General features: G+C 34.7%; 1 long non-coding RNA gene across 1 annotated transcript; it reads left to right on the top strand.

Annotated features, from left to right (window-relative positions):
• The first annotated feature begins 460 nt into the window (after window positions 1-460).
• On the top strand, window positions 461-21,609 carry LOC127553392 (uncharacterized). Its single transcript, XR_007951735.1, has 4 exons — window positions 461-692; window positions 13,670-13,752; window positions 20,911-20,958; window positions 21,347-21,609. It is a non-coding gene; the product is annotated as an uncharacterized LOC127553392 (long non-coding RNA).
• The last annotated feature ends 1,446 nt before the right edge of the window (window positions 21,610-23,055 follow it).

The raw sequence follows: 23,055 nt of genomic DNA, 5'->3' as shown, positions 1-23,055 counted from the left end.
CTATCACCAAAGTTGATATTTTTAAAAACCAGTATTTTCTTATTGGTGCTGCATGGAATGCAACAGATTTCAGAGAAATCAAAATCTGAAGGATCCAAAGGACAGTAGAAGTATGCATGGTGGGTATAAATTGGTCATAGCATATTGTCAATGATGACTGATAACGGAGAAGAAACATAAAAGTATACTGTTACCAACATGTAAAGTGGGTGGTTAGTTATGTGGTGAGAGTGTGGGATAGCAGATAGACTTACTATTTATAATAGTATTCATGAAATATGAGAAGCACAGGAAGGCCCTACAAGTACTTTAGTTTATCAATGAAGGATTTCTGGAGAGAGATTCGCAAAACTCACATAACACAAGAAAATAGGAATGGATATCCAGATATGCTGGAATCAATGTCAACCGACTTGAGAGAATTCCATATTCCTTCACCTGGGAAACAATCAGAATTCTTACCAAAACAAACAGACTTGAGAAATATAACGGATATTATGGTACATATTATACCTTATGTGGAAAAATTTTTTGACTTTGATTTTACATACCTTATATTCATTAAAACACAGCAAGCAACAGGAAGACAGAACTTCTCTGTCTCCTGAATCTACACCAACTGTATATGGTGGAAGATCATACCTGTGTCAAGATTTGACTTACAACCGACCATCTGTGCAATCCTGCACAAGGTATTATTTCCCTTCTTTGTCCCTTCATCTGTCAAATAAGTGAGTTGGATTAGATTTCATTGATCCCTTTCACTTTTCTGATACCTTGATGATACTTAAGTGACCTCTTGCCTTTAAGCTACTCTATTTTATTTATACCATTCTTTTATCTAGTTATATTATAATTACTTGTGTACGGGTCTTCCCACTACTATCACATTGAAAATCTTGTGTCTTTTTAATCCTTGGGTTTGTTTCACAATATCATGTTCATACTAGTCACTCAATATTTATTGGATGAAAAAATGAAAACCAGAAGTGATTTCTAATATTTTCTTTAAAAGGTAGATTGGTACAATGGAAAGGTCAATATTTTGGAATCAGGAGATGGATTCAAATCCTGTCCCTAATACCTACTAATTGCATGACTTTGGACAAGTCAGATCACTTCTCTGGGTGACAGTTTGACCAACCGTAAAATGAGAGGTTTGTATTATATGGTCTAAGGATCCTATTATCTCTAAATCTTGGGACCCAATTGGAACTGACCAGTTGAGCAACATAGCTCTTTTCTTTCTTCCTTCCTTCCTTCCTTACTTCCTCTCTCTCCTTCCCTTCCCATCTTCTTCCCTTCTTTCCTTCCTTCTCTTCCTCCTTTTTTCCTTCTTCCCTTCTTCCTTATCTCTCTCCTTTTCTTCTTCCTTGCCTCCTTCCCTCCCTCCTTTTCTTCCTCCTTGCCTCCTTCCCTCTCTCCTTTTCTCCCTCTCTTCCTTCCTTCCTTCTCTTCCTCCTTTGCCTCTCTTCCTTCCTTCTCTTCCTCCTTCCCTCTTTTTCTTCATCCCTTCCCCCCTCCTCTTCCTTCCTTCCTTCTCTCTTTCCTTTTTGCTTCTTTTCTTTCTGATTCCTTCTTTTCTCTCCCTCCCTTTGTCTATGTAGGGAATAATACCCTTACTTGCAAGTGTTCTGTCTAAAGGACATTTCTGAAACCTCACAAAATATCTTGGAGTTTATGTCTAGATTTCTTTCTCAAGGACCATGTCTTAAACCCAAATCACTCTGGGTCTCATAGATTGGCCAACAATAAGTATCAGGTCAAGCCCCATTGGTCATTGTTTAGGTTCTGATTAGCTCAGAGTGAATTTTAATAGCATTTTTTTTTCCTGTTTTGGTCAGAAATCCTGAGGATCTCCTGAATTGATTTTTTTTTTTTGTTTAGGTAAAAAAGGTCATTCTCTGCCTTATTTCTTATCCAACCTTAATCACTGAATGGGCACAGTCTCAGATACACTAAGACCTCTTAAAGACCTTAGCTTAAAAAGACCCAGATGGCTCCAGAGGAGAAAGTGAGGCTGGTGATTTTGTAAAGTTCTTCCTCTCTTAAATCCAATTTACTTGCATATCATGGAACCATTTCCCTAATATTATGGTCCTTTTAAAAATGAAGGACACACAAGAACAACAACAAATTTTAAGTTCCTATGACTCAAATTCTTATTCATTTAAGTATTTCACATTAAATAATAATTGCATTGCAGTCACTTTCAGTTGGAATGAATTCATTGTGCTAATCTTGCTTTTGTTGACTATTATTTGAATTTTCACTCAGTGGGGAGACATGTACAGATAAAAATATATGGAGAATAAATATATGCAGAATAAATGCTAAATAAATACAAGGTAGGGAGGGAAGAAAGCAATGGATTCCTGTTGAAGATGGTTATTAAACTGCATCTTTAAAGAAGTGATGGTTTCTGGGAAGTAGATATTGGGAAGGAGTCCATTCCTCTATTTAAAAATGGGGGAGTGATGTTTATATTGAAATTATAAATGAAAATAACTGGAAATTATTATGGCAGAAATTAGGCATGGACCCACACTTAACACCATATACCAAGATAAGATCAAAATGGGTCCACGACCTAAGCATAAAGAATGAGATTATAAATAAATTAGAGGAACACAGGATAGTTTATCTCTCAGACTTGTGGAGGAGAAAGAAATTTGTGACCAAAGATGAACTAGAGACCATTACTGATCACAAAATTGAAAATTTTGATTATATCAAATTAAAAAGCCTTTGTACAAACAAAACTAATGCAAACAGGATTAGAAGGGAAGCAACAAACTGGGAAAACATCATCACATTTAAACGTTCTGATAAAGGCCTTATTTCCAAAATATTTCGAGAACTGACTCTAATTTATAAGAAATCAAGCCATTCTCCAATTGATAAATGGTCAAAGGATATGAACAGACAATTTTCAGATGATGAAATTGAAATCATTACCACTCATATGAAAGTGTTCCAAATCATTATTGTTCAGAGAAATGCAAATTAAGACAACTCTGAAATACTACTACACACCTGTCAGGTTGGCTAAGATGACAGGAAAAAATAATGATGAATGTTGGAGGGGATGCAGGAAAACTGGGACACTGATGCATTGTTGGTGGAGTTGTGAACAAATCCAACCATTCTAGAGAGAAATCTGGAATTATGCCCAAAAAGTTATCAAATTGTGCATACCCTTTGATCCAGCAGTGTTTCTATTGGGCTTATATCCCAGAGAAATACTAAAGAAGGGAAAGGAACCTGTATGTGCCAAAATGTTTGTGGCAGCCCTGTTTGTAGTAGCTAGAAGCTGAAAAATGAATGGATGCCCATCAATTGGAGAATGGCTGGGTAAATTGTGGTATATGAATGTTATGAAATATTATTGTTCTGTAAGAAATGACCAGCAGGATGAATACAGAGAGGACTGGCGAGACTTACATGAACTGATGCTAAGTGAAATGAGCAGAACCAGGAGATCATTATATACTTCAACAACGATATTATATGAGGATGTATTCTGATGGAAGTGGATTTCTTTGACAAAGAGACCTAACTGAGTTTCAATTGATAAATGATGGACAGAAGCAGCTACACCCAAAGAAAGAACACTGGAAAACGAATATGAACTATTTGCATTTTTTTATTTTCTTCCTGGGTTATTTTTACCTTCTGAATCCAATTCTCCCTGTGCAACAAGAGAACTGTTCAGTTCTGCAAACATATATTGTATCTAGGATATACTGCAACATATCTAACATATATAGGACTGCTTGCCATCTAGGGGAGGGGGTGGAGGGAGGGAGGGGAAAAATTGGAACAGAAACGAGTGCAAAGGATAATGTTGTAAAAAAAATTATCCTGGCATGGATTCTGTCAATATAAAGTTAGTATTAAATAAAAAAGTAAGTAAATAAATAAATAAAAGAAATTATAAATGAAAATATCCAAATAAGAATAATTTTGCCCTTGCTTTGTACCCTATCCTAATGGAATCTGTAAAAAAGATTATTGTTTCTAATCTGGCTCCAAAGAATTATCTCCTGGGCAAACATATGATAGTAATAAAAATAATAAGAGTACCTTAACAGGTTAGTACAAAGTAGAAAAATAAGGTACTTTATGAAGATTCTACTCCCTTCAGATACTACAGTGTAGTTAAAGAATATATGAAATTTCTTTTTTGTCATTTGAGAGAGCTATGTTAATACATCTTCCCTAAAAAGGAGGTAGCTCTCTTTTGTCTTAACAACAAAATATTTGGCTTCTAAAACCCTTCACATCCTGGCCCATCCATCTTATCTTCATATTATTTCCTCTAAAGTCTAGCCCAACTGTTCTTTCTCTCTATTTCTCACACATGGCCCTCCTCATCACTCTTCAATGCTTACATTAACCATGCTGGAAACAGACTTCTTCCCAATATTTATTTCCCAGTACCCCTCACTCCTTTAAAAATACAGTTTAATCAACATCTTTTACAGGAATCCATTGTTAGTATCTTCCTTGCCTACCATGTATTTATTTAGCATTTATTCTGCATATATTTATTTTCCAAATACTTTCATTTATACATGTCTCCCCATTGAATGAATGTAAGCTTTTTGAGAACACACAGTTTTAGGAGGCAACTAGGTAGTGCAGTGGATAGAGCCTCAGTCCTGAATTCAGGAAGATCTGAGTTCAAATTTGGTCTCAGACACTTAACACTTCCTGGCTGTGAGACCCTGGGCAAGTCACTTAACCCCAATTGCCCCAACCAAAAAAAAAAAAAAAAAAATAGAAAGAAAAAAAGAGAATGCACAGTTTTATTCTTTCACATTTATATCCCAGTACTGATATATACCACAGTTCTGATACATAGTAGGCCATTTATAAATGCTGGCTGATTAATTGAGTGATTGAACTTAGACCTAATAACTTTTCTTGTCACCCATATAACAATAATAAATACTTTCTAACTAATTGATTGAAGCTAATCCTGAAACCCTTCCTCTCTTCAATATAATACTTTCCAATTATAATAGAAAACACAAAAATAATACAAAAATGAAGATGATTCCAGGAAGAAAATTCATAAGAGCATTTTCACAGACCTCTTAACTGCTAACTAAATGAAATTTAATAGAGACGATTATTAAGTCTTATACCTGAGTTTAGAAAATTAACAAATATAAATTGGTAGAAGTATTTCAGATGGAACTTCTGAAAAAGATCTGGGGACTTTTGCCACTATAAGCACTATATGAATCTCCAGGGTGGTGACATGAGAGTCAAGACTTACCATGTTATATGCTATATTAATGAAAGCATAACATTCAGAAACAAGGAAATAACACTTCAATTGTGTTCTGTGCTGTTTAGATCACATCTGGGATATTCTGGACACTATATTTTAAGAAGAATCTTAATAAGAAAGAAACAGGCATTTATTAAACACCTACTATGTGCTGGGTACTGTGTTATAAACACTTTACATTTATATTATTTGATCCTAATAACAATCCTAGTAAGTAGGTGCCATTGTTATCCACATTTCATAGTTGGTAAAACGGAGACAGACAGCACATAGCAAGGAAATGCCTGAGTCTACATTTGTCCTCAAGGACTCTAGGGGCATGTTGTATGTATTGTCCTTTCTAGCTTCCTTAATAAGCTGGAAAATATCTAAAGAAGGGCAATTAGCTTAGGGAAAAGTCTCAAGTGAATACCATTTGCATTTGGCAGTTGAAGAAACTAGGTGTGTTTCGCCTGAATAAAGGAATATTTATAGGGGACACTTAGCTCTACTCAAGTATTTGAAGGGCTGCCATGTGTAAGAGGGATTAGATTTTGTTCTGGTTGGCACCAGAGGGCAAAACCAGGAGCTATGGGTGGATACTGGAAAAGGCAGGTTTAGGCTTGATATAAGAGAAAAACTTCCAGAATGTCACAGCTATCCCTCACAGATTGTTGGAGGATCAACTGAGAACATGGATTGTGAAAGCAGTTTGTGAATTGTAAAGGACTGTCCACATAAATATCCATGAGAGGAAGGAATTGTTATGATCACAGTGTGAACCCAGCCCACATTCTTGTGGCAATCAAGAGTATGAGAGATTCTCCCCTTGAGGGCCAGAATATGAATGATTCTCCCTTCCATAAATCCCATGAACCAATGAAGCACCCTGGGTCTCACAGCATCTACATATGTATGAGCAAAATATATGCTGGAGGAAGGAATTAAACTTTGTGATTTCTTTTTTAAACTGAGATATTAAAGTTCTGAGGGAGAAAATAGATACACTACAGAGAAGTGACAGAGTTTGAATTTCTTCTATATGGTAAAATGACGTGGTTACTGTTTTGTTGTTCATTCTTTGTTTTCAAAGAAACCCGATGGCATTACCATGTTGGGGTGAGGGTTTAGCTTGACATTACCATGGGTCAGTTCCAAGTGGTCCAATAGAACATTTAGAGTGGATGCAGCTCTGGATTTGCATAGTTCATTTTTCTTTGGTGCTTCTTCAATTCTGTTTTACTCGTGGAGTATAGAGCACTTTCTTGGATGCAGACATGCCAGGTTGGGCTGTCTTGGACTAGCATTTCCCATGTCTTACAGGCAATGCTAAAGTTCTTCAGAGATATCTTGAGAGTATCTTTATATGCTTTTTATGACCATCATGTGAACTTTTTGTGGTTTTTTTGTGAATTAATAAAATAGTCTTTTGGGTAAATGTGAGTGAATTTGGTTTGGGGGCCACTAGTTAGTCCATTGGAGGTGCACTATCTTCAATAGAAATTAAATGTTTAGCAGTTCAATTCTAAAGAGCACTTCAGTGTCCTGGTACCTTATCTTGCCAGGTAATTTTCAGGATCTTCCTGAGATAATTCAAGTGGAAGCAACTGATAATCAAGACCAAACCAAACAAAACCAGAAGTCTTCCACCAGCCAGCACCATACCATCAATATGTGGAGTCAATGGTCACAATAAATGGAGAAATCTTCAAGGCTGTGAATAAGTTCAATTATGTTTGCAGTATATGCTCCAGGACATCATCACATAGATAATGAGGTTAATATACATATGGCCAGAACTAGCTCAGTGTTTGGGAGGCTTTGAAAAAAAGTGTGAAAAAAAGTCAAATTTATAAAAATACAAATTATTCTCCAATTGATAAATGTTCAAAGGAATGAACAGGTGGGTTTTCAAATGAAGAAATCAAAAAAAAAAAAAAAAAAAACTATAGTCATAAAAAAGGTGCTCTAAAATCACTATTAGAGAGATGTTCATTAAAACATTTCTAAGGTTTTACCTTACACCAATCAGATTGATGAACATGACAGAAAAGGAAAATGCTGTTTGTTGTAGAAATTGTGGGAAAATTGAAACATGAATGCATTATTGGTGGAGTTGTGAACCGATCTAAGCATTTTGGAGAGCAATTTGGAATTATGTCCAAAGGGCATTCAAACTGTGCATACTCTTTGATTCAGCAATACTATTGCTAGGTCTGTATTCCAAATAAATCATCATAAGGGGAAAAGACCTACATGCAAAAATATAGCTGTAGCAGTTCTTTTTATAGAGACAAAGAATTAGAAATTGAGGGATTGTTCATCAGTTGAGGAGAGGCTGAACAAATTGCATTACATGAATGCAATGAAATACTATTGTACTATAAGAAATGTCTGAGCAGGTAGATTTCTGGGAAAAAACTGGAAAGACTTATATGAATTGATGTAAAGTGAAATGGGCAGAACCAGGAAACCATTGTAATAGCAACATCATGTGATGATATACTATGAATGACTTAGCTCCTCGCAGCAACACAATAATCCAAGGAAATTCTAAAGGATCCATGATGGAAACCACTATCTATATCCAGAGAAAGAACTGATGGAGTCTGAATATAGATCAAAACATACTATTTTTACCTTTTTTGAGCTTTTTTCCTTTTGATCTGTTTCTCTTTTTTTCATAACATAACTAACATGTAAATATATTTTATATGATTGCATATATATAACCTATGTCAAACTATTTTAGGGAAGAGGGAAAGGAGGAAAAAGGAGAGAATATCAAATTCAAAAATATTTTTAAATGACTGTTTAAAATTGTCTACATGTTATTTGAAAAAAAAAGTACTATTTAAGAAAGGAAGGAATGAAGGAAGAAATGAAGGAGGGAGGGAAAGAGTAAAAGAGAAAAGGCATCAAACAGTCTATCAAACTGATGGTCTACAGAGCCACTATGCTAATCTTAACATTGTATGCCTGTGAAACCTGAACAGTCTACCAATGCCATGCCAGAAAAATAATCCACTTCCACTTGAATTGTTTCAGGAAGTTCCCGAAGATTACCTAGCAAGATAAGGTATTGGACACCGAGGTCCTCTTTAGAGCTAAATTGTCAAGCATGCTATAAGGATCCATAAAGTTTGGAAGATAAAAATAAATAATATTCCCCATTTCTATGCAATCTGATCTTTTCTTCATATTATATCCAGAATAATCTTTCTGTAATCAGATAATACAATTCTTGACTTAAATTATCTTTGAAATAATATCATGAAGTTGGACACTGCCTTAGAGAGCAGGGGCATATGAAGGCTATGAATAGTTTTTTTTTTTTTAAGAAAATGCAAAAAGTAAAACATTTTAAAATTTTTTTAGAACTCAAAGTAGGTGAAATGGAAAATGAGGTGAACACTTACTAAGGAAAAGATAAACTCTTTAAAAAAAAAAAACATCATCAGAGTGAAGAAGATTAAAAGGGAATGGACTGCTCTTTTGGATAAGGATATCTCATAGGATCTGCTCTAGAGTTCATGAACATTAATTTATTTATCTGTTGATCACTGCATCTGAATCAGAAGGCACAAATCGTCAGACATCTCATCCCTACCCTAGATTCATTAGATGGTTTTGAGAACTAAGATCTCCCTATTTCTACATTTGCAAATAAAAGACCTTAACTGAGAAAAGAGAAAAATCCTGTTGGCATTAGGCTCTTGGATTCAAAGTTCAAAGGTAGAAATATAAGTGATGATAGCTTAATTACTGCATTTATGACAAAATAAATAATGCCTTAAGAACATGATATTGAGAACTACTTCCAGGTACTACAGTGGTATATAGTTTTTTGCCATGCTGTGACAGGGATACAAGACCTTAATACCACACAGCTTCTGGTGTGGTGGTCTTTCTCATTTCTCAACTGTTGAAGACCAAGCCATCTTCTGCAGGATTTAAAGGAAACATCTCTATCGGGGAATATACCAACCAGGAAATAACATAATAGGCAGAAGGGAAAAGAAACTCATGTCGATCGAGGTAAAAACTTTCAGAAGTTTCTGAAGATGATAAAAATTAGTAACTTCTTATAGTAAAAACTCAGAAAATTATATTGATAAATCAATCAACAAGCATTTTAATGTATTGATAGCTGTCTCAGAGAATGTTAAAGAGAGTCAAAGGGATAAACTTTGAAATTTAAAAATTTCCAGTTAATGTGAATTAGACTAAAAGTTTTACTGATTTTAAAAAATGAAGTTGTACTGTGGGAGCAATGTTGTTATGGTTACCATGAAACCTGAAATGGATTGGTTCCAATCCATTATGACCCACTCCTACAACCTACATTGATTTGTTTTGCTTTGCCATATGACTTCAAAATGACTAAGCATGTATGTTTTCTACATCACTAATGTTTGAGGTGGTCATTTTGCATTTATTTATTCTGCAAAGAATCAGTATACAGCCTCTTTTTCTCAGGTCAGTAAAGAACATTGTAGAAGAAAAGTAGCATCACAGTCTCACAGTTACACTCATCAATGTTGAGTATTTTAGTCAATAGCCTGGTAAGAATTTGTTTTTAACCATCTTTTAACCAAGCTTCCTGCTGAATGGCGCCCTTCTCAAAACTCCACTGCCTTCTCAGACCTTTTCCTAAATCGATATTTTTGCTTTTTGGTCTCTTTTAAAGACCAGCTGAGTTCATCTTCCTGATGTTCATCTTTCTGAGTTCCCATCTGATCTCAGACACTTATTAGCTATGTGAATCTGGGCAAGTTAACCCCATCTTCCTGTTTCCTCATTTGTAAAATGAGAAAGAAATAGCAAAGCACTATAGTGTCTTCAAAAAAAAAAATCCAAATGGGGTCACAAAGAGTTGAACTTGATAAAAATGAGTGCATAACAACACTTCCTACTATATCATAAATTTTATGGAAAGCTTCACCCTATCTCATCTTCTCAATTCATGTCAATCATTTCTTCATTTTTATCCTTCCATTATCCTTTAGTCATTTTTTCTCTTTCCTTAGGAAACTCCTGCTGCCAAATCATGTCCTTTACTGCCTTTGGTCATCCTGTACCAAAATTACCACAATCATAAAACGTGCTATAAATATTTCTATATATGTAAGTCTTCCCCCCCCCCCCAAAGATTTTTTTTTTTTTAATAATTTACTCTTTGGGATATAGAACTAGCAGTAGTACTGCTGGATCAAAGAGTATCCACAATTTTAGAGCCCTTTGGACATAGTCCCAAATTGCTCTCCAGAATTGGATCAATTCATAATACTACCAATATGGTGTTATGTCCCAGTTTTCTTATATCCCCTCTAGCATTTTTCATTTTTCTTTTCTGTTATTTTAGCTAATCTGATAGGTATAGATTTGTTTTATAAAAGTTTTAATTTGCATTTCTCTAGTAGTGGTTTAGAACGTTTTTTTTCAAAATATAGATTTCTTCATTTGAAAATTGCCTGTTTATAACCTTTAGCCATTTATCAGTTGAAGAATGAATCAGGCTATGGGTCCTGATTCAATTCCTGAGGAAACATTTCTTATATAGTCTATATAGACTATAAATTTGACTTGGTTCTCTATATGAGAAAAGAAGCACATTACTAACATGCAAGTTATAGTAGACTAAAACTCAAAAAGCAAGCATGAATACAAGCTAGAAAAGGATTAGGTAAGCACAAAGGTAAAAAAAAATTTTTTTTTCAGAAGAGGTCAGTCAAACACCTGTAAATCTCAGGGGAAGAAATTCTACCAAAAAAAATCACCATACACTTTATGATCTTTGAAATTTGCCTGGAGGAATTAAAGAGAGGAGGAAGAAGGGTACAAGCATTTATTAAGTACTTATTACATTCCAGGAACTATGCTAAGTGCTTTATAAATACTATTTCATTCGATCCTCATAATAATCCAGTTGAAAGATTGAGAGATTAAATGATAGCAGCTAGCTTTTCTTTTTGGTCCTTTGAAGTTTTAAAAAGTATCAAACAAATGTCATCTCATTTTATCTTTACAATGATCCAGGGAAGTAGGTTCTGTTCCTTATATTTTACAGATAAGGAAACTGAGATAGACAGAGGCTAAGTGACTTGAACAGGATCACATAGTTATTAAGAGTTTGGAGCTGAATTTGAACTTAAGATTTTTCTGATTCCAGGTCTAGCACTCCTACTACTGCACCATCTAGTCACAGAGCAAGAATGTTTCAAAGAAAGAGAATGAATTCAGATCTTTGGTAAAACTTGTACTCTTTTTAAAAAAATAGAACTATAGACAATTATACTTTATAAGCATGATACAAGCATGACATACCAAATTATAAAACTAATTCCTCTGTTATATTCTATAGCAGAGTAAATTCTTACAGACTATATCCAGTTTGGATCTGCATATTTTAAAGAAATTTAGCTACTTGAGGATAGTGTCCTATATCTTTTTACCTAGTACCTAGAATAGCACCTTATATAAAGTACATGCTTTATAAATTTTGGTTGTTGTAAAAATTTAAACCATCTAGAGAGAAGGCAAAATAAATAAAAAATTAATAGATTATGGGAAATCTAAGCCCTATGAGAAAAACCAAAGGGATAAACCTATTGAAACATATGGAGACCCACCATTGCCTGTGAAAACAGAGGAAAAATATTAAATTACCCACAGTGATCCATTATGTATTGGGATGATGGGGAAATGGGGAAAGCATATGGGTACTTAGAATTCATCCAGCATGCAATGAAAAAAAGAACAATGAATTTATCTTAAAAAGAGTCTAGTCATTGAAAAAAAGAATAATGGACAATAGATGGATCACCCAACAAACAGAAGGAATCCCACAAGATTACAAATAGCTGAAGAAGAAGCCAAGAGTGGGGTGGAGAAAACCAGTTGGGTCTAGTTATTCAGATAGAAGCATATTTATGTACAAGATCATTAACTCTGCTATTTAGCAAATCTGCTCTCTTATTGTGTCAAGCAGCAATCACACACATGAATGAGTATGAATGAAGAACATTGACTACTTGTTCTTCATCTCCATGGAGGATTACATGAAAGGATATAGGCTCAAATCCCATCAAAACAGAGTTTCATTAGATACAAAGAACAACTTCTTAAGCATACACGTGAACAAACACTAGATCAGGCTACCAAGAGAGATTCTGATATTTCAGGCACTGTTGCTATTTTAGTCACATATGTCATCCATATTCACCTGGCCAGAGGCAAGGAGGAAAACAGATGACTTCTTGAAAAGGTTCCTTGATGCTTCTGTTTCTGTAATTCCTTGAAGCAAAGTTTAAGGATGCCTTGACACATCTGTCATTTTGCTTAAACAAAACACAACAAAGCATGTCATGAAAGATCTTCTCATTTGTTAGAGCATATAGTGAAATTTTCTCATTTTAACTTGATAAGAAAACAAAATTCTTTTATAGCTGTACCTAAAATGGAAATGTTTTCCATGCAGCACATCTATAAACCATGTCAAACTACCTGCCATCTTTGGAAAAGAGAAAGAGAGAGGGGGAGGGAAGGAAAAAAAATTTGGAACTTAAAATTGTAAAAATGAATGCTAAAAAATTTTCTTGACATGCAACTGGGGGGAAAATAATGTTCAAAATACTGTTCAAAACAAAACAAAGAGCTCATGATAAAGAACTATAACCTTATTTTACCTTTATTTCAAAATAAAGACAACTTTATATCTTATTTTTTTATGAAAAAAATGTGTTTTGCAGTATGACACATGTGACTTCTTATTTATGACTTGGCTTTGTGTCTGCATGACAGGGCTCAAAGAAAGGAGATCCGAGGTCTCTGCTCCTTGGGGCACTTATTTCAAAAAGCTATGCCTTTTTGTTATTGCTATTTGTTTTTTTTAAGTTGTGTGTTTTTTTGTTTTTTGCTGAATCAGGCTGCAGACCACATTTGATCAATTTTGCAAGTAAAGCAGCTACAAAAACCAGGAAGCAAAATTAGGACCATAGTGAGTCAATTAGCCAAGTCAGGAACACCAAAAACCAGAATCCTTAGAACATGCAAAAGTAATCACTTAGGTTTAAGCATAGAGATCAAAGTAGGGATCAAGATCTTGATCATTAAGAAGGTGGAAAATACCTGAGGACTTGAAAAATCCAGTTGCAACTTGTAGTATTCTCTTGCATTTTAACGCAAATTTAGGTTAATCCCTTATGACCAATCCAAGGATGCCTACAAGAAAATTGAAATGCATGTGTATCTTCCAGTATAAATAATTTGAAAAACAAGAGTATATGCTTATGAAATAAGATAACAGAGACTACCATTGACCCCCCACACTTCCAATAAATTAGAATAATAACATAAATCTTTTCTAATCTTTAATCTATGTTTCAGGAACTGGAGAGTTCCTCCTTCAAATCCTTTACTTCCTTCCATAAGTAGTATCAGAAGGAATGAGCAAACCAAGTACTTCACAGGTAAGCAAAAAGATAACTTTCTATTAAGGAAGTTTTTATCCCAAAAGACAAAACACACATTTTAGTCTATGCTGGCAGAGGGAAGGGAGAAAAAGATTAATGATTAAGATGAAAATGAACAAATGTGTTGGGGCAATGGGTAATTCATTCTATTTCAGAATGACAGAGGTGATTGTTTTATTTTTTCCTGATCAAACTTCACGGGAAGATTGTGTTCAGTTCTGGGCAACATATTTTGAAAAGAATATTGTTAACCTGGGCAGTGTTCAGAAGAGTGGCTGTTAAAAGATATTACAGGGCCTACAATTCATGCTATTTAAGATAAATACAAAAGAACCTGGCATGTTTTGGCCAGCGTAGAGAAGACTTAAGTAATTTTATTCCAGAATTTAAAGACTTGTCATGGGAGATTAAAGACTAGTTTTGTTTGGCCCAGGGGAGTAGAATGATGACCAATGGATATAAATTATGAAAGGGAAATACTTAAACTCATATTAAGGGAGAAAAAAACTTTCCTAATAATTCAGTCTTTCCAGAAGTGAAATAAATTGCCTCCTAAGATAATGAAATTTCCAGCTATATTCAAATGAAGGCTGGGTAATCGCTGGTTGGTAGGCTCATAGAGGAATTTTTGTGTTCTAGTTAGGGTTGGAATAGGTAACATCACTTGTCTCTTTCAACTCTGAGATTCTATGATTCCATAAATTATTTCACTACTTATCCCAAGAACTATAAGGAAAATGCTTTTTTAAATTATAGAATTATTATTATTACCATTTATTGTGAATAGGAGAGTGTGTTTAGTACTGTGGATACAAATACCACTGGAAGGCAGCATAGTGTAGAACCAACAAAGCCCTAGATTTGGAGTCAGGAGAGACTGAGTTTGAATCCTATCTCCAATATTTACTGGTGAAAAAAAATTTTTTTTAATGTTTTCAAGTAGCAAATATTTTAAACATACAGTATAATAAATCAAATCCCCAGAGTAGCTATGAGTGAAAACTACTATTTACCCCGTATTTAAATTCATAACCTCTTTGTCAGAGTGAGAAGGATCTTTATCCTCATTTTTTTGAAACATAGTTTAGTTCTAAAATCTTTCAAAGTTTTTTCCCCCACTATGTTATCATTATATAAATGGTTCTTCTAACTCTGTTCGTTATGTTCTGCATCAGTTTATAAAGGCCTCCAAGTTTCTTCTGAAAGAGTACATTTCATCATTTCTTGTTACATAATGGTATGCCATTACATTTAGCTATTACAATTTGTTTTAACATTCTTCTATAGAAGAATTCCCTCTTAATTTTCAATTCTTAGATGCCACAAAAAAAATTGCAGGAAATATTTCTGTACATATAGATCCTTTTCTTCTTTCTTTGATTTCTTTGGTGTTATGAGCTTAGTACCATTATAGCTGGGTCACATGTTATGAAAACTTTTGTAACTTTCTGGGCACAGTTCTGAACTATTTTCCAAAATGACCCAACCAATTCATAGCTCCATCAACAGTTTACTAATGTATCTGATTTCACACAGCCCTTCTATTATTTGTCATTCTCTTGTGTTGTTTTTTATTTTTTTGATATATATTTGACAGATAGATATGAGGTAGAACCTCATTTCATTTTTATTTCTATTAGTGATTTAGAGCATGTTTTTCATATGGTTCTTAATATTTGTTAGCATGTTTGTTATTGTGATATTGGATTTCTTCCTTTGAAATGGCCTGTTCATATTTTTGATCACTTAGCTACTGAGAAATGAATAGCTTTTTGGTCTTATAAATTTGAATGGTTTCTTTATATACCTTAGAAATCAAAATTTTATGAGACAAATTTGGAGAAGAGTTATGTTTCCTTTCTAATTTTTACTAGATTTGTTTGAACAAAAATGTTTAAATTTTATGTAATCAAAATTATTGTCCATTTTATCTTGTGTGATTTTCTCTCACTAGTTTACTCATGAACTCTTCCCTGTCCATAGATCTGAAAGGTAATTTCTTCCATGCTCTTCTCCTTTATTTATAATGTAACTTTTAAAAAACCTAAGTCATGTATTCATTTGGAGCTTAGTATTGTAGTATGAGATGTTAATCTAAACCTGATTTTTACCAGATTGTTGTTTTTTCCCAGAAGTTTTTGTCAAGTAGTCCCCTTCCTCAGTAATTAATAAATCCAAAGACATCAGTCATTGTGCTGGTATTTTGTTTTGCTTTATAGAACAGTTTGAGATCTGTTACTGTGACATCCCCTTTCTTCCATTTTTCTCTCTTTATTACCCTTAAGATTCCTCACCTATTGATTTCTCCATAAGAATTTTGTTATTATTTTTCTCTATAAAATATTCTTCTGGTGAAGACCCTCAGAGCCTTAGTTTTCTCTAAAATTGGGATAATAATCATTTTTGTTCTGAAAAATATTTCACTGAATAAATTTGTGCTATTACTACTAGTAGTAGAATAGGTTTGAAATGAAAAAGGACTAGACAAGACTAGATTAAACTAGTCTAGATAATGGCAGAAGGAATGAAAAAGCAACTAAAATAAAGGAATTTACCATGTGCAGAGGACTGGAGTGAGAATCATATCACACATCTCTGACAAAATGCTGATCCAAAATCAGTAGAGGAAGTAGTATTCAAAAGATATGTTGAACCTATGTTATTTAACATTTTTATCAATGATTTGGATCAAGTTATAGATAACATGCTTATCAAATCTCTCTCTCTTTTCTTGCTGAGGCATTTAGGGTTAAATGACTTGCTTAGGATCACACAACTAGAAAGTGTTGTGTTTGAAGTCAAATTTGAACTCAGATCCTCCTGATTTCAGGGCTGTGCTCTACCTAGTGCACCACCTAGCTGCCCCTCAAATCTCTTTAAATGCAATCTTCCAAATCAATCTTTCCAAAGATTGATAATGAAGCGTGTTTTTTCTTGATTTGGTAGCTATGTAGTAATTCATGGATATAAAATGTTGCATTGCTGCCAGATATGGTCACTGTATTGGTTGGTTTTTCTAAAATGTTTTTATTGGTTATAAGAGAGAGTTCTACTGTGGACCAGGATTTATTGGTATGGTATTTTATTTTTTTAATCAATGGAATGATTTTTAAAAGAAAATAGGATATATTTCAAAAGAGAATCATCAGGACATAGAACATGCCTCGATAGGAGAAGTAAAGGAAAAGAAAGGATCAAAGATGATTTTAATGTTGCTGAAAAATATAATGCCAATAATAGAAGTAAAGAACTTCCTTCTGTGCCTTATCATTTCTCCTAGTTATATAAGTTACTTGGGGATAATCACTGTCATTTTTTTCATCTTCATATACTCAACTCCTGCCTAAACAGTCTATTTTCTCTCTTATATTTGATAGAAATTAATGTTTATATAATTGAATTGAATGTGTGGGAGATAGTATGCTGCAGTGAGATGTTAATTGAACTTAGATTCATAGGATCTGAATTCAAATGACAGATCTGAGACTATTTGTGTGACTTTAGACAAATCACATAATCTCTTTAAAGCTCATTTGCAAAGGAGTTGGGTCTTTTAGATTCATAGAATCTGGATTCAAATGACAGATCTGAGACTATTTGTGTGACTTTAGACAAATCACATAATCCCTTTAAAGTTCAGTTGCAAAGGGATTGGGTCTTTTGATCTCTTAAGGTCTTTCCAGCTTCGAATCTATGATCTTGTGATTTGAATTTAGTTGAATTGTTAGCTATTATTATTGAACTAGAGAAATCTAGGCAGAAGCTAATTTGAAGAATATTGTTTTCAAATACTGAACTTTGAGATGTTCAAATATAAATTTCTATCAGGACACTAAAGGTAAAGTATTAGAACTAGGGGGAAAAGTCAGGGAGGGAGAGAGAGAGAGAGAGAGAGAGAGAGACGGAGGGAGGAAGGGAGAGGAGAGAGCAGAGAGGAGAGAGAGAGGGGGGGAGAGAGAGAGAGAGAGAGAGAGAGAGAGAGAGAGAGAGAGAGAGAGAGAGAGAGAGAGAGAGAGAGAGAGAATCAGACTATGATGACTATGATCCTGAGAGGAACCTAGTGCAACATGGAGGACTGGGAACAAAGTTATGCTCCTTTACTCCCGCCTGGTGGTCGCCTGTTCAAAATGCATCAGGCGTGGAAGGAAGGCTGAATTTTGATTACATTTAAACAACTACATAGTAAACAATAGCAACAAAAATGCAAGATGATATAATGATTAAAAAAAATATAGGGATGCTATTAAATATACAGTGAAGGAAATTATCAGATGTCTTTTCGAGACATTGTGAGAGAGCTGCTGAGAGAATGGTGAGAAACAAAGAACAAAAACAGAGTGATCCGTAACATAGAGTGATCTGTAAATATAGTCCATCATTATTTGTCTGTAATGAAAGTATCTTGTATCTTGTCTTAGGAAGAGCTTCAGATTTTGAGTTGGAAAAACCAGGGTTTTGCTTCTTACTGACACTGTAACCTTGGACAAGTCACCCTCAAGTCTATTTCCTCTCCAAATGATTCCCAAATTTGTCAGCATATGAAAATTAGCCAGAAATGAACATCATGATATTCACAATATAGTATTTTATTTTTTCTAATTACACGTGAAGACAATTTTAACATGTTTTAAAAACATTTTGAATTCCAAATTTTCTCTTTCACTTACCTCCCTGCCCCAAGACAATAAGCAATTTCATAACTTTCTGATTGAAGATTTTATGAACCTGCAATAATTAAATATTTATTAAGCACCTACGTTATGCAGAGTACTGTAATAAGTTCTGGATGACAGAGAAATTTTCAAAGAGATAAAAGAGTCTCTGATTTAACAGAACCTATAGCCTATTACTCAATGAATTCTAGTAGTTTCCTATTGCCTCTAGGAGTGGACAAGTTGCTCAATAAAGGGGTATTTAAACCCTTTTATTTCCTAGCCTTTCCTACCTTACTCCCCAACAGGTAACCTTGATGGGAGACCCCTGTTTTCTCATTTGTAAGGCAAGCAAGCTGGTCTAGCTATTCTGTAAATTGTAATTCATCTTTTGCCTCACCTCAGTCATACCAGAGTTGAGAGTTTATGTCAACATAAGACACAAAGGTGGGCTGTGTGCCTTCTAGGGAACTCAACCCTCACTGACACTCTTTCTGTATAAATCCAGTCCTTCTTGACTGTCTCCCATTCCAATGATGCTTTTCTTCTTCACCTCCAGCTCTTGGCTTCAAGTGGTCTCCTTCAAGATGCAACTGAAATCTGTTTGTAAAAGATCTCTCCCAGAGATTCTAGCTTTCCCCCAAGATTACCTGTCATTTATATTTCACCTCTATGTCAATAAGTAAAATGTTTTGTATTTTCTATGTTTTATATTTGGTTATTTCAGTGATGTCCAATTCTTCATGAATCCATTTGGAGTTTTCTTAGCAAAGACATTGGAAGGACCTGCCATTTCTTTCTCCAACTCATTTTACAGATCAGGAAACTAAGTCAAGCAAGGTGAAATGACTTGTCCAGAGTCATACAGCTAGTAAGCAGCTCAGGTCAGATTTGAATTCAGGAAGATGAGTCCTCCTCACTACAGGTCTGGCACTCTAACCATTATACCATTTAGCTCCCCGTTTTGCAATTTCTCTCCTATTAGAATGTGAGCTTCTTGAAGACCAGGACCTCATTTCTATCTTTCTTCATTCCTCTAGTTCTTAGCAGTGTCTGGCGTAAAGTAAGCCTTAATAAATGCTATTTGGCTAACTGAATTGTACTTCTACAATGATTGTATGACACCAGAGTCTTAATTTATCATTTTCAAGTTGGTTTGTTTTTCCCAAGATACAGCACCTACACATATATAGTTACTATTTCTTTTGGGGGGTGGGGTGGGGTGGAAAGCAGGGTATTTAGAGCTGTGATGTCACTAGCATTGGGTACTTTTCCAGTGAGGAAATTCCTTTTTCTAATACAGATCAGCAACTGTTCTATAGTCTGTAATCCTAAAGGACTGCTGGTACACAGAGAGATTAAGTGATTTGTTCATAGTCATACCATCAGTATGAATCAGAGATTCACCATGAATCCACTTTTTACAAGACTCCCAAGTCCTTTCAGTAACTATCCTTAAGAGATATGATTACAATCTAATCTTTATACCCAGTAGGGGCTTAATAAATATTTGTGAATTTATACGGAAGAGATTTGCATCAGCTATTTATTTAGTATTAGATATGAGAACAAGGGGATGAGCAGCCTCTTCTGATAGAGGGGATAACCCTCATTACTCAAAATACATGAATTCTTTACTTCAGATGATAGCCATCCTATCACTCAAAGTCAGCACCAGAAGAAATACCACAATGCTTCTATCACTCTGCATGGTTTGAGGAATGAAACTCCAGAACATGGTGGGAGAGAAGGACTTGCTTTGGAATCAGGAATACCTGGACTAGAAGCTTTGCCTCTGACACAAATTAGCCAATATGACAAGTCACTTTAACTTTTCAGACAAACTCAAGACACCACCTATCTTCATAGAGGGGTAAAATTTCCTACACTAAAGTCCAAATTGGGGGAGGGGAGGAAATTTGGTAAATGACAAAGTGATGAAAATTTAGAACCGATTAAAACAAATTTTAAAGCTCCAAAACATGTATTGAAAAAGATCTCTTATTGGGACCGAAGAGCTCTCAGCTCTAAATATGACTCTTTCACATATGAGTTGTGTGAATCTGGATAAATCACTTTCACTGATTCTCATTTTCCCCATCTGTAAATCAAAAAAAAAAAAAAAAAAAAAAAGAAAGAAAAAGAAATCAGCTGATCTCAAAGGATTTCTTCCAGTTCTAAATTAATTGAGATTATTAGGTAAACTAAAAGTGACAATATATTTGCATCAAGCGCTCTGAAGAAACTATCAGTCTTTGCCCACTGATAGAATCAGTTTTTTTCCCCTTTATTTCAGGAGATCCAGCTGATCAGGATCTCTTCCAGTTCTAAATTAATTGGGGTTATTAGTAGAGGCAATAAAGTGACAATGTATTTACATGAAGAAACTATCAGTCTTTACCTACTGATGGAATAATTTTTTCCCCCTCTTTTTCAGGGGGTGGAATAGAAGGATAGGATATGGAAGAACTGGTCCAAATTTCATTTTATTTCCTCATTTTAGGGAACTTCTGGTGTGAAAACACCCTCTATACAAGCAGATAAGAAATTGGTAAGTATAGTCTTATTGGCACCAAGAGGTAAAGACCAACATTCTGGTGGGGCAGGGAGTTGTGGAGTAAGGGAGCTGTTACTCCGGTACCCATTTCTTTGTACTCATCTTATCCACTGCCAGGGGTGGTGGGCCAGATCATTTTTTTGTCTTATTCATTGTGGGACTACCCTCTATAATGCAATGCTCTCTCCCCTTCTCAGTTGTTTTTGCCTAGGGAGCAACATGTAGTTATGGTTCAGTTGAAAAGTTTAACCCAGGGTCTTCCCAGTTCCAAGATAGCTACCGATCTATCACATTCTTAACCTTTCCATCTACATCAATATATACCATTATTATTACTTATTTTTTGTGTAAAATAATTGATTTTAAATATTTTACCTTCCAGGGCCTCAAAAAAAGTCATTCTTTAAATAACAATAAGAATAGTCTACAATTCAAGAGAACTGATCCACAAACATCTTTGGAAAACTTGTTCACACTCTCTTTTCCAAAATCTGAACCGTGGGAGGAAGATGAAGACAAGACTCATCAGAAACTGGACAGATTCTCTGTCTCCTGTATAATTCTATTGCTCTTAATTTTAACATTTTTCATTTTTGTCATTATTGTTATGACATATTTATATTAAACATATGATTTATACTCATACCTGACCATTATCCCACCTTCCACAGTCATTAATGTTGGGTGGCAATGGGCAAATCAGTGAATCTGCACCTCAGTTTTATTATCTGTAAAATGAGAACAATGCTACTCATAGATTTAGAGTTTTTGAGAAGCTCAAAAAAGATAGTATACTTTACATTCCTTCAAACCTATACAGAGTGGCCCAAAAGTCTCTCATGCAATTTTAGGTTATTAAAGCTTTAATAGCTTATATATTTTAATAGTTCAAAACTGCATTGAGACTTTAGAACTACCCTATATAAATTCAATTATTTTTACTATCATTAACAAGTTATACAGAAGGTTGCCATTTTGACACAAACTAGGATGACCCAGAAGGCAGCTAGATGGAACAATGATAGATCACCAAACTTGGAGTCTGAAGGCTTATCTTGTTGAGTTCAAATCTGGCCTCAGACACTCACTAGCTGTGTGATCCTTTGACTGAATAGCTCCAACCTTCACATTAGGAAGAGAAGCCAAAAGAACAACATAAACTAAAAGGCATCGGCTAATTGGGATGATCCTGCTGTTCTAAAAAGCTTGATACATGGAGCTGAAAATCTCCCGCTGGGGAAATGAGACTTGAGTTCATATTTCAGCAGCATTCAAGAGTGCACTAGCCTACATTTCAGTGTTATCTAGGAAGATTATGGGGGAGTAGACTCATCCAGCAGAGATTTGGAGAATTCTCAAAGTGGCATCAGAAAAATGACATCCCTGTAACATCAAAGACATGGCACCTTCTGGATCATCCATGCATGTGCCTAGCCACATGTGATACCTATATATTCATTTCCCTGTGTGCAGATACTAACCACATTTGTTTACTCTGTATTATATATTTTGACTACATGTATATATCTACATTTGTGCTCTCTACACGTGGCCACTGATGCTATATGTATTTTCCAGTGAGAGCCACCACAATTTTGTTGATTTTTTTTTCTTACTTTGCTCATTTCATTAACATTTGAACGCATGTCTTCTGACTGACTACTAAAGATGTATGAATTAATTAGTAGGGGCTCATGAGTTAATAGTTTTAGGGGTTTTAACACACAGCATATCTCAAACTTTGGGTAGATATTTCCTGGGTGATGTGCTTTGAGATTTAGGGGGCTTAGATTTAGATACTACCTTCCTAATTTATGGCCCTATCTGAATTCTCCTGCAAATCTAGATTCTCATTCAACCTATTCATTTTTTGGCCATGTCACTTCCCATTCAAAACATTCAATACAACCTCGTAAAAGACCAATCTTCTCAACTTGACATTGTTTATCTTCAACAACCTAAATCACATTCTTTCCTCTTTTGTTCACTGTGGTTCCTTCCACCTACAGTATCCTCCTCCTCATTTCCTCTTATGCAAATCTTTTCAGATACATCTCAAATACTAATTCTTCCATCAGGTCTTCTCCACTC

Source organism: Antechinus flavipes, chromosome 1, assembly GCF_016432865.1.
Source record: "Antechinus flavipes isolate AdamAnt ecotype Samford, QLD, Australia chromosome 1, AdamAnt_v2, whole genome shotgun sequence".
Taxonomy (NCBI): Eukaryota; Metazoa; Chordata; class Mammalia; order Dasyuromorphia; family Dasyuridae; genus Antechinus; species Antechinus flavipes.
This window is presented reverse-complemented; position numbering and strand designations above follow the sequence as displayed.